Source organism: Ranitomeya imitator, chromosome 3 (genome assembly GCF_032444005.1).
Source record: "Ranitomeya imitator isolate aRanImi1 chromosome 3, aRanImi1.pri, whole genome shotgun sequence".
NCBI classification, from domain to species: domain Eukaryota; kingdom Metazoa; phylum Chordata; class Amphibia; order Anura; family Dendrobatidae; genus Ranitomeya; species Ranitomeya imitator.
In genome coordinates, this window is record NC_091284.1 from 42,919,218 (window position 1) to 42,932,200 (window position 12,983).

A 12,983-nucleotide genomic window follows, 5' to 3' on the forward strand; every position below is an offset into this window, starting at 1 on the left:
ACTCCTGTATATTGTCCACCAGTAATAGTAAAGCAACAAGTTCTCAGGAAACTCCCGGACCGACGATTATATAGCAGCTGGGCCCCTAACCCATGATTATACCGCAGCTGGGCCCCTAACCCATGATTATACCGCAGCTCGGTCCCTAACCCATGGCTATACCGCAGCTCGGTCCCTAACCCATGATTATACCGCAGCTCGGTCCCTAACCCATGGCTATACCGCAGCTCGGTCCCTAACCCATGATTATACCGCAACTCGGTCCCTAACCCATGATTATACCGCAGCTGGGCCCCTAACCCATGATTATACCACAGCTGGGCCACTAACCCATGATTATACCGCAGCTGGGCCCCTAACCCATGATTATACCGCAGCTCGGTCCCTAACCCATGATTATACCGCAGCTGGGCCACTAACCCATGATTATACCGCAGCTGGGCCACTAACCCATGATTATACCGCAGCTGGGCCACTAACCCATGATTATACCGCAGCTGGGCCCCTAACCCATGATTATACCGCAGCTGGGCCACTAACCCATGATTATACCGCAGCTGGGCCACTAACCCATGATTATACCGCAGCTGGGCCACTAACCCATGATTATACCGCAGCTGGGCCACTAACCCATGATTATACCGCAGCTGGGCCACTAACCCATGATTATACCGCAGCTGGGCCACTAACCCATGATTATACCGCAGCTGGGCCACTAACCCATGATTATACCGCAGCTGGGCCACTAACCCATGATTATACCGCAGCTGGGCCACTAACCCATGATTATACCGCAGCTGGGCCACTAACCCATGATTATACCGCAGCTGGGCCACTAACCCATGATTATACCGCAGCTGGGCCCCTAACCCATGATTATACCGCAGCTCGGTCCCTAACCCATGATTATACCGCAGCTCGGTCCCTAACCCATGATTATACCGCAGCTCGGCTTGTTCAGATTGGCTGCTGTACAGAAGCAGAAGCCCACCAGCGTGAAGGCAGAGAATGGAGAACAGACTTCTACAGCAAGAACACTGACTAAAAGAAAACTGAATCAATTAAAGAAAAAAAATAAGATCAGCAGCCAGTCATATTGAGGGAAATGAGCCTTGGTGTAAAAAATAAATAAATCAATAAATAAAAATATTTTTTTGATTTATTTTAATTTTAATTATTTTCATTATTATTTTCATTATTAAATATTATTATTAATAAAATTATCATTTTTATTATTATTATGAACCAAGTGAAGCTCCAAAAACAGGAAATGTCACACTTTCATAACACTTTGCGGGTAAAAGCCACAGATAATCCGGACTGATAACGTAGCAAACACTTGAGCTTTTATGTTATTTTCTCCATTCACATAAAAAAGTAATATATATGGTGGCTGCTACTTGGAAAAAAGTCTGGAGATGCTCGGCTCTATGGGAAGAGCACAAAAAGTTTCAGAGTTTATTTTTGGGGCAGATAGGTTGTGGTCCTCCTGAAGAAGAAGTTTGCCAACTTCGAGTTGAAAATAAACCCCGATGTCGCATATTGGATTTTTATTGTGGACACGAGACCTGCAGCGCATATCACCTTATCACAAGTCTCTACAAGTCCGGAAAAATATAAAAGGCCATTCCGCATTACCCTCTCGAAGGAACGTGACCCTTCACTTTTAGGGGGTACAACTATCCAAGGCGGATTTTACACACATTCGAAAATCCACCTTTGTTATATCCAGATGAAACCACAACACCTCAGCTTTTGCTGAAAAAAATTGTGCAAATTTGGCAGAATTAACTCAAAATCTGAAGAAAAGAAAAAAAACAAAAAACGGCAGCAATTCTCATTCTGCAAATTGAAGATCCCAAACTATGCTGCAATAATTATTATTATTATTTTTTTATTATTTTATTTTTTTTTAAACACCCGGTTTGGAGGAGTTCGGGTCAAGAACATCAACTTAGGCTCCTCTCACACTAGCGTCGGAATCACCCCGTCGCAATGCGTCGGGGAGAGATTCCGACGCCAGCGTTTGCTGCATTGCACAATGGGTGCAGCGGATGCATTTTTCCGGCACATCCGCTGCCCCATTGTAAGGTGCGGGGAGGTGGGGGCGGAGTTCCGGCCGCGCATGCGCGGTCGGAAAAAGCGGTCCGTCAGGAGAAAAAACCGTTACATGTAGCGTTTTTTCTCCCGACTGTCCGCAAAAGCACGACGCATCCGTCGCTCGACGGATGCGACGTGTGGCAATCCGTCGCAAATGCGTCGTCAATGCAAGTCTATGGGGAAAAAACGCATCCTGCAAGCACTTTTGCAGGATGCGTTTTTTTTCTGCAAAACGACGCATTGTGACGGATTAAAAAAAACGCTAGTGTGAAAGTAGCCTTAGCTGCTACTGTAAATTGCTGCAATCTTCCTAGGTCAATAGGTGCCTGTTCCCAATGGCCGTAAACGTAGCAGATTCTCCGTCGCTTACTACAGCAGTGGCATTGTAGAGATCTGACAAACTCGGCATTGCGGAGAGTAAATTCTGCAACAAAATCCCATCAAACCAGAAAAGTCTATTTGTTCTATATGAATAACGGGACCTTTTCCTTATATACCAGTTTGTACGTCACATAGCTTAAACCGGGTGAGGCCGCTGTACTTACTTTGAAAATCCACGAAAGAATTGCTATAATACTTTTTGGAAGTTCCCCTGTCTAATAATAAAATAAGCATTTTAGGAGTCCAGCTTCAGCCAAAATGCTAGGAAAAAAAAAAAAAAAGGATTTTCATAGTAAGTACAACAATTCCATCAGGTCCTATATCTATTTAATAATGTATTTCATCTGCATTGTGAAATCTGATGACTGATCCACTTTAAGCTCATTCTTCCTTCAGGGCAAACGTCAGATGTAACCTATTTGTCTACGTGAAGGCAGACAAAAGCCGCATTTTAGATCCCACTCCCCGGAATAAAATGCAGACATTCCAGCAGTGTCACATGTGAGGGACCTTACACAACTCTCATACAAAAGGGCCGGGATACTGAGAAGAAACACGGTTCTTGGCGTGAAAACCCATGCACGAGGTTAACGTACAGCGAGCATTGAAAATCGAGCCACAAAGTCGTGAAGAAAGAAATTCCATCACAAGATCTCTGCTGGCAGTAACTGAATAGAAACCATTTCCTTGTTACATACGACTATAGATAAAGATGGCCATTGCCAACCGATATCACCAGTAACATTCTGGTTTAAGAAAAAAAATTACATTTACAGAAAAATATATATTATACATTATACATACACATACCGTATATACATACATACACACAGTACAGACCAAAAGTTTGGACACCTCAATTAAAGATTTTTCTGTATTTTCATGACTGAAAATTGTAGATTCACACTGAAGGAATCAAAACTATGAATTAACACATGTGGAATTATATACTTAACAAAACAGTGTGAAACAACTGAAAATATGTCTTATATTCTAGGTTCTTCAAAGTAGCCACCTTTTGCTTTCATGACTGCTTTGCACACTCTTGGCATTCTCTTGATGAGCTTCAAGAGGTAGTCACCGGGAATGGTTTTCACTTCACAGGTGTGCCCTGTCAGGTTTAATAAGTGGGATTTCTTGCCTTATAAATGGGGTTGGGACCATCAGTTGTGTTGTGCAGAAGTCTGGTGGATACACAGCTGATAGTCCTACTGAATAGACTGTTAGCTGCTTTTTTCTTGCCATAATACAAATTCTAAGTAAAGAAAAACAAGTGGCCATCATTACTTTAAGAAATGAAGGTCAGTCAGTCCGAAAAATTGGAAAAACTTTTGAAAGTGTCCCCAAGTGCAGTGGCAAAAACCATCAAGCGCTACAAGGAAACTGGCTCACATGAGGATCGCCCCAGGAAAGGAAGACCAAGAGTCACCTCTGCTTCTGAGGATAAGTTTATCCGAGTCACCAGCCTCAGAAATCACAGGTTAACAGCAGCTCAGATTAGAGACCAGGTCAATGCCACACAGAGTTCCAGCAGCAGACACATCTCTACAACAACTTTTTTGTTAAGTATATAATTCCACATGGGTTAATTCATAGTTTTGATGCCTTCAGTGTGAACGTACAATTTTCATAGTCATGAAAATACAGAAAGATATTTAAATGAGAAGGTGTGTCTGTACTGAATTCTATCTACGGTATCTATCTATCTATCTAATATATATATATATATATATATATATATATATATATATATATATATATATATATATATATATATATATATATATAGATATATACATATACACATATATACACATATACATACATATATACATATATACACACATATATACATATATACACACATATATATACACATATACATACATACAAAAAAAAAGGTACAAAAGTTATATATATATACAAAAAAAGGTTGCAATCTATAATAGAGTAATATAGAGTGCAACCTTTTTTTGCATATTGTATATGGAGGTAGCTGCTACTGGTATGCAGCTATTCACACTAGTTTGGATGTGCCAGTCTTTTTCTGTCATCTTTATCTATCTATATATATTCAGACACACACACACACACACACACACACACACATACATACACACATACATAAACACATACATAAACACACACTTGTGTGCATTTTTTTCATATATAGCAAAATTGGTAGTTCTAAAAAAAAAAAAAAAAAAAGCACAAACATGTAAAAAAAAATTCCAGAAAAATAAACACAAAAAAAAAAGCAAAGCAAAAGAGCACAGTGACCTGAATGCTGATTGGCTGCAGATCAGGATATCATTGTTTCTCAGTCCAGGAAATAAACCTCCAAAGTTATAAAGTAAAACTCCCAGGTGCCTCACTACTGAGATTCCAAGTGGTGGGAAGCGGTTAAGATGTTCTATTCTTCTGCAGCACCTCCGCAGGAGAGAGGAGGAATTACACAATTACACCTAATGTACAGTTATGCCAGTAAGGGCGTAAAAGGGTTATTTTCACTACAATTACGATGACCTATTTTCTGGTAGGTCATCAATATTAAATTGGTAAAGGTCCAACGCCCGGCACCCCCACCGATCCGCTGTTACCAGTATATACATAGTATATAGATAACAGAAGAGCGCTGTGTCCCTGAGTAGTGGCCGCTCCTCAGTGCTGAAGATCAGCTCAAATTCAGTCATTTATCCTCCTGCATAAAATAGGACAAGAGATTTATCACTGCACAAAATCCACCAGGAATCGCAGAGAAAGCTGCGCATGTTAACTATGGAAAAGAGGGATTAGGAACTTCAAAAGGGGATTATGTAAATGGAGGGGCCGGAATTCAAGAGACACCAACTCTCTCCTGGAAAAAGCAATCTGGATGCAAAGTACTCCGAGGGATATTAATTACAGCCACGACTCTTCCATCTGACCACAAACGTTTAGGAGCCGCTTTATTATGAGACCTGACTTATGGGGATTTACGCAGGGCCATCACAGCATGGTCTATAGGACACAACTAAGAATTCACGTCTTCCATGGAAGCAAGGAAAAAAAACAGGTGGAAAAAAAAGAAAAAAAAAATCTAAAATAATTAAATGTTTCTATGGAAAAATTATTCTAGCCCATTTGACAAATTTTAATGCAAGGGCTAAATAATTACCAATTCTGAAAATCCGGAAAGCTGCAAAACAATGATTAGAGGCTTTAAAAAAAAAAAAAAAAAAAAAAAAAGCTTATTTAAAAAAGAATCTTTCTTTTTAAAAGAATTTTGTTTTATTCAGCAATTTGTAAACATTAGGATTATAGCCGGTGGCGCTGTTCCATTGTAGTCAATGAAAAAACATCAGCTCTAAAGCAAAGTGGTGAAAAGCAGTACTGCAAGGAGAACGCGAACAATACAGTTCAAAATGCACAACCTATAGAAACGTCCAAAAAAAGATCTGTCATAAAATCGATCAGATTAGGTTACAAAATATTCTGCCGCATACAAAATACTCATATGCTACATGGCTCGGTGTGACCTGTTGGCAGCTGAAGAAGAAATACAAAATCGTAGGATTATGAGCACCCTAAAACCAGGACGAGTTCTGTAGAAGACATTATACAGAGGTGACACGCTCTGGATCTATTCACCATATCCACACAAAAAGCCGAGACGACATGATGACCACATGGCCCCTGCAGCCTTATGGCGGTAGAGGCAGCGTATTGGAGGCCATATCTACCAGCAACCACCCAAATAAGATGGGGACCTGGCTAGTATAGATTATGACATTCAGAAACAGATTTCACCCTACACTTACATCCCGTGAGGATATAGGTCGAAACAGGACAGCAGCGACATAGGGTCTTCGGTAGGGTGGGCATAACGACACCGCCCTTATAAAGCCAGGAGTCATTTTGGAGCATGAAGATGACTGAGCTCATGGTGTTGAATCTGGTGTAGTAGAGACAGTAATCTAACTGGTCACATGGACTTGACTACTCAACAACGCGCCCTTCGGATGCATCAGACCACAACGGTGGTGAGATTACTCCTTGAATGGGTGAAAGATGCAGTACCACCCCTGGCCACTACACCATGTATTGAGCTCTGCCAGTACTCATGTGCAGCAGCCCCTTCAACGAGCTGATCGTGGGGGATGGAGGGTTGAGGGAGATAAGGAGTCAAATACCCGCAAACTATCCTACAGAAAGGTGGTTAATATTAAAGTAACATAGTAACATAGTAACATAGTTAGTAAGGCCGAAAAAAGACATTTGTCCATCCAGTTCAGCCTATATTCCATCATAATAAATCCCCAGATCTACGTCCTTCTACAGAACCTAATAATTGTATGATACAATATTGTTCTGCTCCAGGAAGACATCCAGGCCTCTCTTGAACCCCTCGACTGAGTTCGCCATCACCACCTCCTCAGGCAAGCAATTCCAGATTCTCACTGCCCTAACAGTAAAGAATCCTCTTCTATGTTGGTGGAAAAACCTTCTCTCCTCCAGACGCAAAGAATGCCCCCTTGTGCCCGTCACCTTCCTTGGTATAAACAGATCCTCAGCGAGATATTTGTATTGTCCCCTTATATACTTATACATGGTTATTAGATCGCCCCTCAGTCGTCTTTTTTCTAGACTAAATAATCCTAATTTCGCTAATCTATCTGGGTATTGTAGTTCTCCCATCCCCTTTATTAATTTTGTTGCCCTCCTTTGTACTCTCTCTAGTTCCATTATATCCTTCCTGAGCACCGGTGCCCAAAACTGGACACAGTACTCCATGTGCGGTCTAACTAGGGATTTGTACAGAGGCAGTATAATGCTCTCATCATGTGTATCCAGACCTCTTTTAATGCACCCCATGATCCTGTTTGCCTTGGCAGCTGCTGCCTGGCACTGGCTGCTCCAGGTAAGTTTATCATTAACTAGGATCCCCAAGTCCTTCTCCCTGTCAGATTTACCCAGTGGTTTCCCGTTCAGTGTGTAATGGTGATATTGATTCCTTCTTCCCATGTGTATAACCTTACATTTATCATTGTTAAACCTCATCTGCCACCTTTCAGCCCAAGTTTCCAACTTATCCAGATCCATCTGTAGCAGAATACTATCTTCTCTTGTATTAACTGCTTTACATAGTTTTGTATCATCTGCAAATATCGATATTTTACTGTGTAAACCTTCTACCAGATCATTAATGAATATGTTGAAGAGAACAGGTCCCAATACTGACCCCTGCGGTACCCCACTGGTCACAGCGACCCAGTTAGAGACTATACCATTTATAACCACCCTCTGCTTTCTATCACTAAGCCAGTTACTAACCCATTTACACACATGTTCCCCCAGACCAAGCATTCTCATTTTGTGTACCAACCTCTTGTGCGGCACGGTATCAAACGCTTTGGAAAAATCGAGATATACCACGTCCAATGACTCACCGTGGTCCAGCCTATAGCTTACCTCTTCATAAAAACTGATTAGATTGGTTTGACAGGAGCGATTTCTCATAAACCCATGCTGATATGGAGTTAAACAGTTATTCTCATTGAGATAATCCAGAATAACATCCCTCAGAAACCCTTCAAATATTTTACCAACAATAGAGGTTAGACTTACTGGCCTATAATTTCTAGGTTCACTTTTAGAGCCCTTTTTGAATATTGGCACCACATTTGCTATGCGCCAGTCCTGCGGAACAGACCCTGTCGCTATAGAGTCACTAAAAATAAGAAATAATGGTTTATCTATTACATTACTTAGTTCTCTTAGTACTCGTGGGTGTATGCCATCCGGACCCGGAGATTTATCTATTTTAATCTTATTTAGCCGGTTTCGCACCTCTTCTTGGGTTAGATTGGTGACCCTTAATATAGGGTTTTCATTGTTTCTTGGGATTTCACCTAGCATTTTATTTTCCACCGTGAATACCGTGGAGAAGAAGGCGTTTAATATGTTAGCTTTTTCCTCGTCATCTACAACCATTCTTTCCTCACTATTTTTTAAGGGGCCTACATTTTCAGTTTTTATTCTTTTACTATTGATATAGTTGAAGAACAGTTTGGGATTAGTTTTACTCTCCTTAGCAATGTGCTTCTCTGTTTCCTTTTTGGCAGCTTTAATTAGTTTTTTAGATAAAGTATTTTTCTCCCTATAGTTTTTTAGAGCTTCAATGGTGCCATCCTGCTTTAGTAGTGCAAATGCTTTCTTTTTACTGTTAATTGCCTGTCTTACTTCTTTGTTTAGCCACATTGGGTTTTTCCTATTTCTAGTCCTTTTATTCCCACAAGGTATAAACCGCTTACACTGCCTATTTAGGATGTTCTTAAACATTTCCCATTTATTATCTGTATTCTCATTTCTGAGGATATTGTCCCAGTCTACCAGATTAAGGGCATCTCTAAGCTGTTCAAACTTTGCCTTCCTAAAGTTCAATGTTTTTGTGACTCCCTGACAAGTCCCCCTAGTGAAAGACAGGTGAAACTGCACAATATTGTGGTCGCCATTTCCTAGATGCCCAACCACCTGCAGATTTGTTATTCTGTCAGGTCTATTAGATAGTATTAGGTCTAAAAGTGCTGCTCCTCTGGTTGGATTCTGCACCAATTGTGAAAGATAATTTTTCTTGGTTATTAGCAGAAACCTGTTGCCTTTATGGGTTTCACAGGTTTCTGTTTCCCAGTTAATATCCGGGTAGTTAAAGTCCCCCATAACCAGGACCTCATTATGGGTTGCAGCTTCATCTATCTGCTTTAGAAGTAGACTTTCCATGCTTTCTGTTATATTTGGGGGTTTGTAACAGACCCCAATGAGAATTTTGTTACCATTTTTCCCTCCATGAATTTCAACCCATATGGACTCGACATCCTCATTCCCTTCGCTAATATCCTCCCTTAAAGTGAACTTTAGACAAGACTTTACATAGAGACAAACCCCTCCTCCTCTCCGATTTTTACGATCCTTTCTAAACAGACTGTAACCCTGTAAGTTAACTGCCCAGTCATAGCTTTCATCTAACCATGTCTCGGTTATTCCCACTATGTCAAAGTTACCTGTAGATATTTCTGCTTCTAGTTCTTCCATCTTGTTTGTCAGGCTTCTGGCGTTTGCGAGCATGCAGTTTAGAGGATTTTGTTTTGTTCCAATCTCCTCGCTGTGGATTGTTTTAGAAATGTTCTTACCTCCCTTCTGAGTATGTTTTGAAAGTCATGAAAAATCCTCCAAAAAAGGGGTTGTCTGGTGAAAACAAGCTATCACCTACCCACAAAATCAGTGGAGTTCGGACCACTGGGACCCACAATGATCAGCAGAATGGAATGGAAGTGCACACGCTTGACCTCCGCTTCGTCTTTGGGCCATCTAAAAATTCCCTGTTCAGCCGATTGGACCAGTCCTCCCACTGTGGCCATCAGGAACAAGAGACTCCCCATCACCTTCCTCTAATGGCTCAGAATGTCTTAGTAAGGAATGTGAAAAATTACCAAAAATAAAATGGACAATCCCTTGATAAAAAGAGTTTTTGTCACTCAAAGTCAACTTTACGGCAAGACCCTTCCATAAGAAGTAGTCACGGTCATTCAGAATTAACGAGAAGACTCGGCCACCATTCCTCAAGGAATGCGTTACACTGCTGTAAATCTCTCACTTGCGATGGAAAATTCTTCATCTGTTTCTCAGAAATTCTCCACCGTTCGCGTGACCCGCTACTGGTAACGCTGCCTTCCGACATTACGAGTCATTAACATGCAAATTCTCTCCGGTTATCAGTCATTAGGGCTTTGCCCCTTTGTTACTCTGAGGCTTATTCATCACAAGGGGAGTATCGAAGACTCTAATAGTCTTTATGGATTTACATACGAAGTGAAGGGATTTAGGAAAGTAATGAATGGACCTCATTACGGCAACAATGGATGCACGTGTGGGGGGTAAGGACGCGGCCTTGATATCTGTTTAACCCCATTCAAGAAATAAGTGGGAAAACGAGTTGATCTGAACTATCTGGATGATGTCCCATTACCCCTGAAGGAACCACTGATGATCACAAAGGGTTTCAACAATTAGACTCCTGGTGATCAACTGCAAAAACGGCTGCCTCATCAGCAAAAATGGAAACCTACAGGAGTGTAAAAACAAGCAACTTTTCGTTTTACTGCTTATTAAAAATTTTCTATTCTCAAGCTCGTATGGTGGGATTTTTATTTTTATAGTTTGCAGCACTGGAGAGTGCCCAGTTCGGGGTCAGCCATGGCGCCAATCAGGAGCACACCTTCCCTAAGGAAATTGGGAGGCAGGGGAGCAGTGTGCTCCTGAACAATCAATAGTAAGAAAGCAGTTTAATCTATGAGCAGATTGACCGTAGGTCTGCAGTTAAGAGAAGGTGCTGCCTCTCCTTTCTCTTTTTATAGACCAACATTCGAGATCAGGAGGGAAAACATTTGCTCTTTCGGGCAGATTGGATCATGCATTATGCTTGCACCTACACCCCTTCCCTTTGTTCTCTCCCATCTCTCAGTTGACCTTGAAGGACGCGCATCTTTTGTTTTTTTGAACCATACCGTAACAATATTAGATAATGAGGTATCTTATGCAAATATCAACAATCAATGAAGAACCCCCAAGGATCATCACTCAGATTTTATAGCATCTTAAAGGGCAAATAATACCACACTGATTTACCTTACCTTACAACCTTCCAGATATGAAGAATAAAGGAAATATTAAAGATAGTAACATCCTGGGGGACCCCAACATTAAATACATTTTGATTCCCAAGTTCCATTTATAGAACCTATTATAACCAAGTTTCTCGAGCTTCCCTGACTATAATATATCCTATAATATATAGACATCTTGTCAAATCCACCCTATGAAAGGGTTAACATGGATCTCGTTAATATAAAACCTGGAGATGAAAAGTAGCCAGCGTGTATTCAGGTCGGAGCACAATGGCAGGAATCTATAATACATAATGCATCTCATAGCTGCAGGAAGAAGATCACTTATGCATGGCCTTGGGTTCCCCGGATTTATTTACGCTCCATTTGTTCGTCTTCACAACCCGCTCCCCTGGGAGTCTGCTTCTTCCTATAACAGACTGGACCCCAGAATAGTTTTGTATTACAGCTGTAGTATATTACTCCGTGTTTTACGTATTTATGTAACCGGTCATACAGGTTTTGCAGATGAGCTACAATGACGAATAAGGTCCTCATAGAATGAGACTACTAAATTCTAATATTTCTTGGGGGGGGTGGGCGTGGGAGGTCTGAGAGAATATATATATATATATATATATATATATATATATATATATATATATATATATATATATATATATATATATATATATATATATATATACACACACACACATACTGTGTGTATGTATGTATATATATATACACATACTGTGTGTGTGTGTATATATATATATATATATATATATATATATATATATATATATATATATATATACATACACACACACACACACAGTATATATCTATCTATATATCTATATCTATTTTTTTTTTTTTACGTGGCCTTTTGCTTTTAGTTTTTGCAGAGGATTCATCAATTGCGACTTAAAAAAAAGTCTCAACATTTTTATGCAAACGTTCAGGAGTGATTTTAAATTAAAATCCATAAAGACATCTCTAGAGGGGACATATCGCCCTCACATTGAACCCATGGTGTTAATTATAACTGGTGATGTGAGAGCTGACACTTCAACCTCAATTGAAGTAGGACTTCCTGCTGAACAGGTAATTACAGCAGAGATCAGCTGAGAACCTGACACCAAGACTTGTTTATTTAGAGGTGAAGAAGTACCCTTCCAAGGTAAATTTAAAAGCTTCTTCTGTTCAAAGTGCTGATCGCAGATTTTCTGGAGCCAGTGGTCAGTGATGATTATTGGGGCTTCCAATATTTATGGGAGATATATTTTCGCCGTTGTAGCAGACGTAACTCATTCACTCACATCACTGTAAGGTCATTCTAACTTTCAAACTTAATATTGTCTGATGGATGATGCTATACATGCATGCCATATTTCACCTCTATAGAAAGGTATAATCGCGTTATTAAACATGACAATAATATCTTCAGCCTGGGACCTCCAGAGGCAAAGATATCCTGAAAGCTGAGGATCTCAATCTGCTAGAAGACCTAGCTCACAACCAGCCCCCCAAGAGCTCACCAAGGGGGAAGTATGTGAGCGCAACCTTGATCTAATAAATCAGAGTTTGGGTTTTGGTTACGTGTCAGTGCTGGAATGTACAGCTTGCTCTAGGTTCTGTCTGTTTTTCTAAGGAACGCCAAGTTCTGAGCCGTTTCGGTGACTAAGGCTTAATACTTTTCTTTTGTTATCCCTTTCATTTTAGGTGATTGTATATACTGCATATTTTTGTTCTTATTTTGCCATTTTGTAGCACTCAGTCGTCAATTGCGTAATCGTCCTGACAATTGGTTGCGTCCCCTTGACAAGCTGGAGGCAGCAGTGAGATCTGCATGAT

At 40.4% G+C, this 12,983-nt stretch overlaps 1 protein-coding gene across 4 annotated transcripts in view; it reads right to left on the reverse strand.

Annotated features, from left to right (window-relative positions):
* The window catches only part of TIAM1 (TIAM Rac1 associated GEF 1), a 261,361-nt gene that overhangs the window by 99,152 nt on the left and 149,226 nt on the right, over positions 1–12,983 (reverse strand). The gene's annotated exons all lie outside the window — the stretch shown is intronic.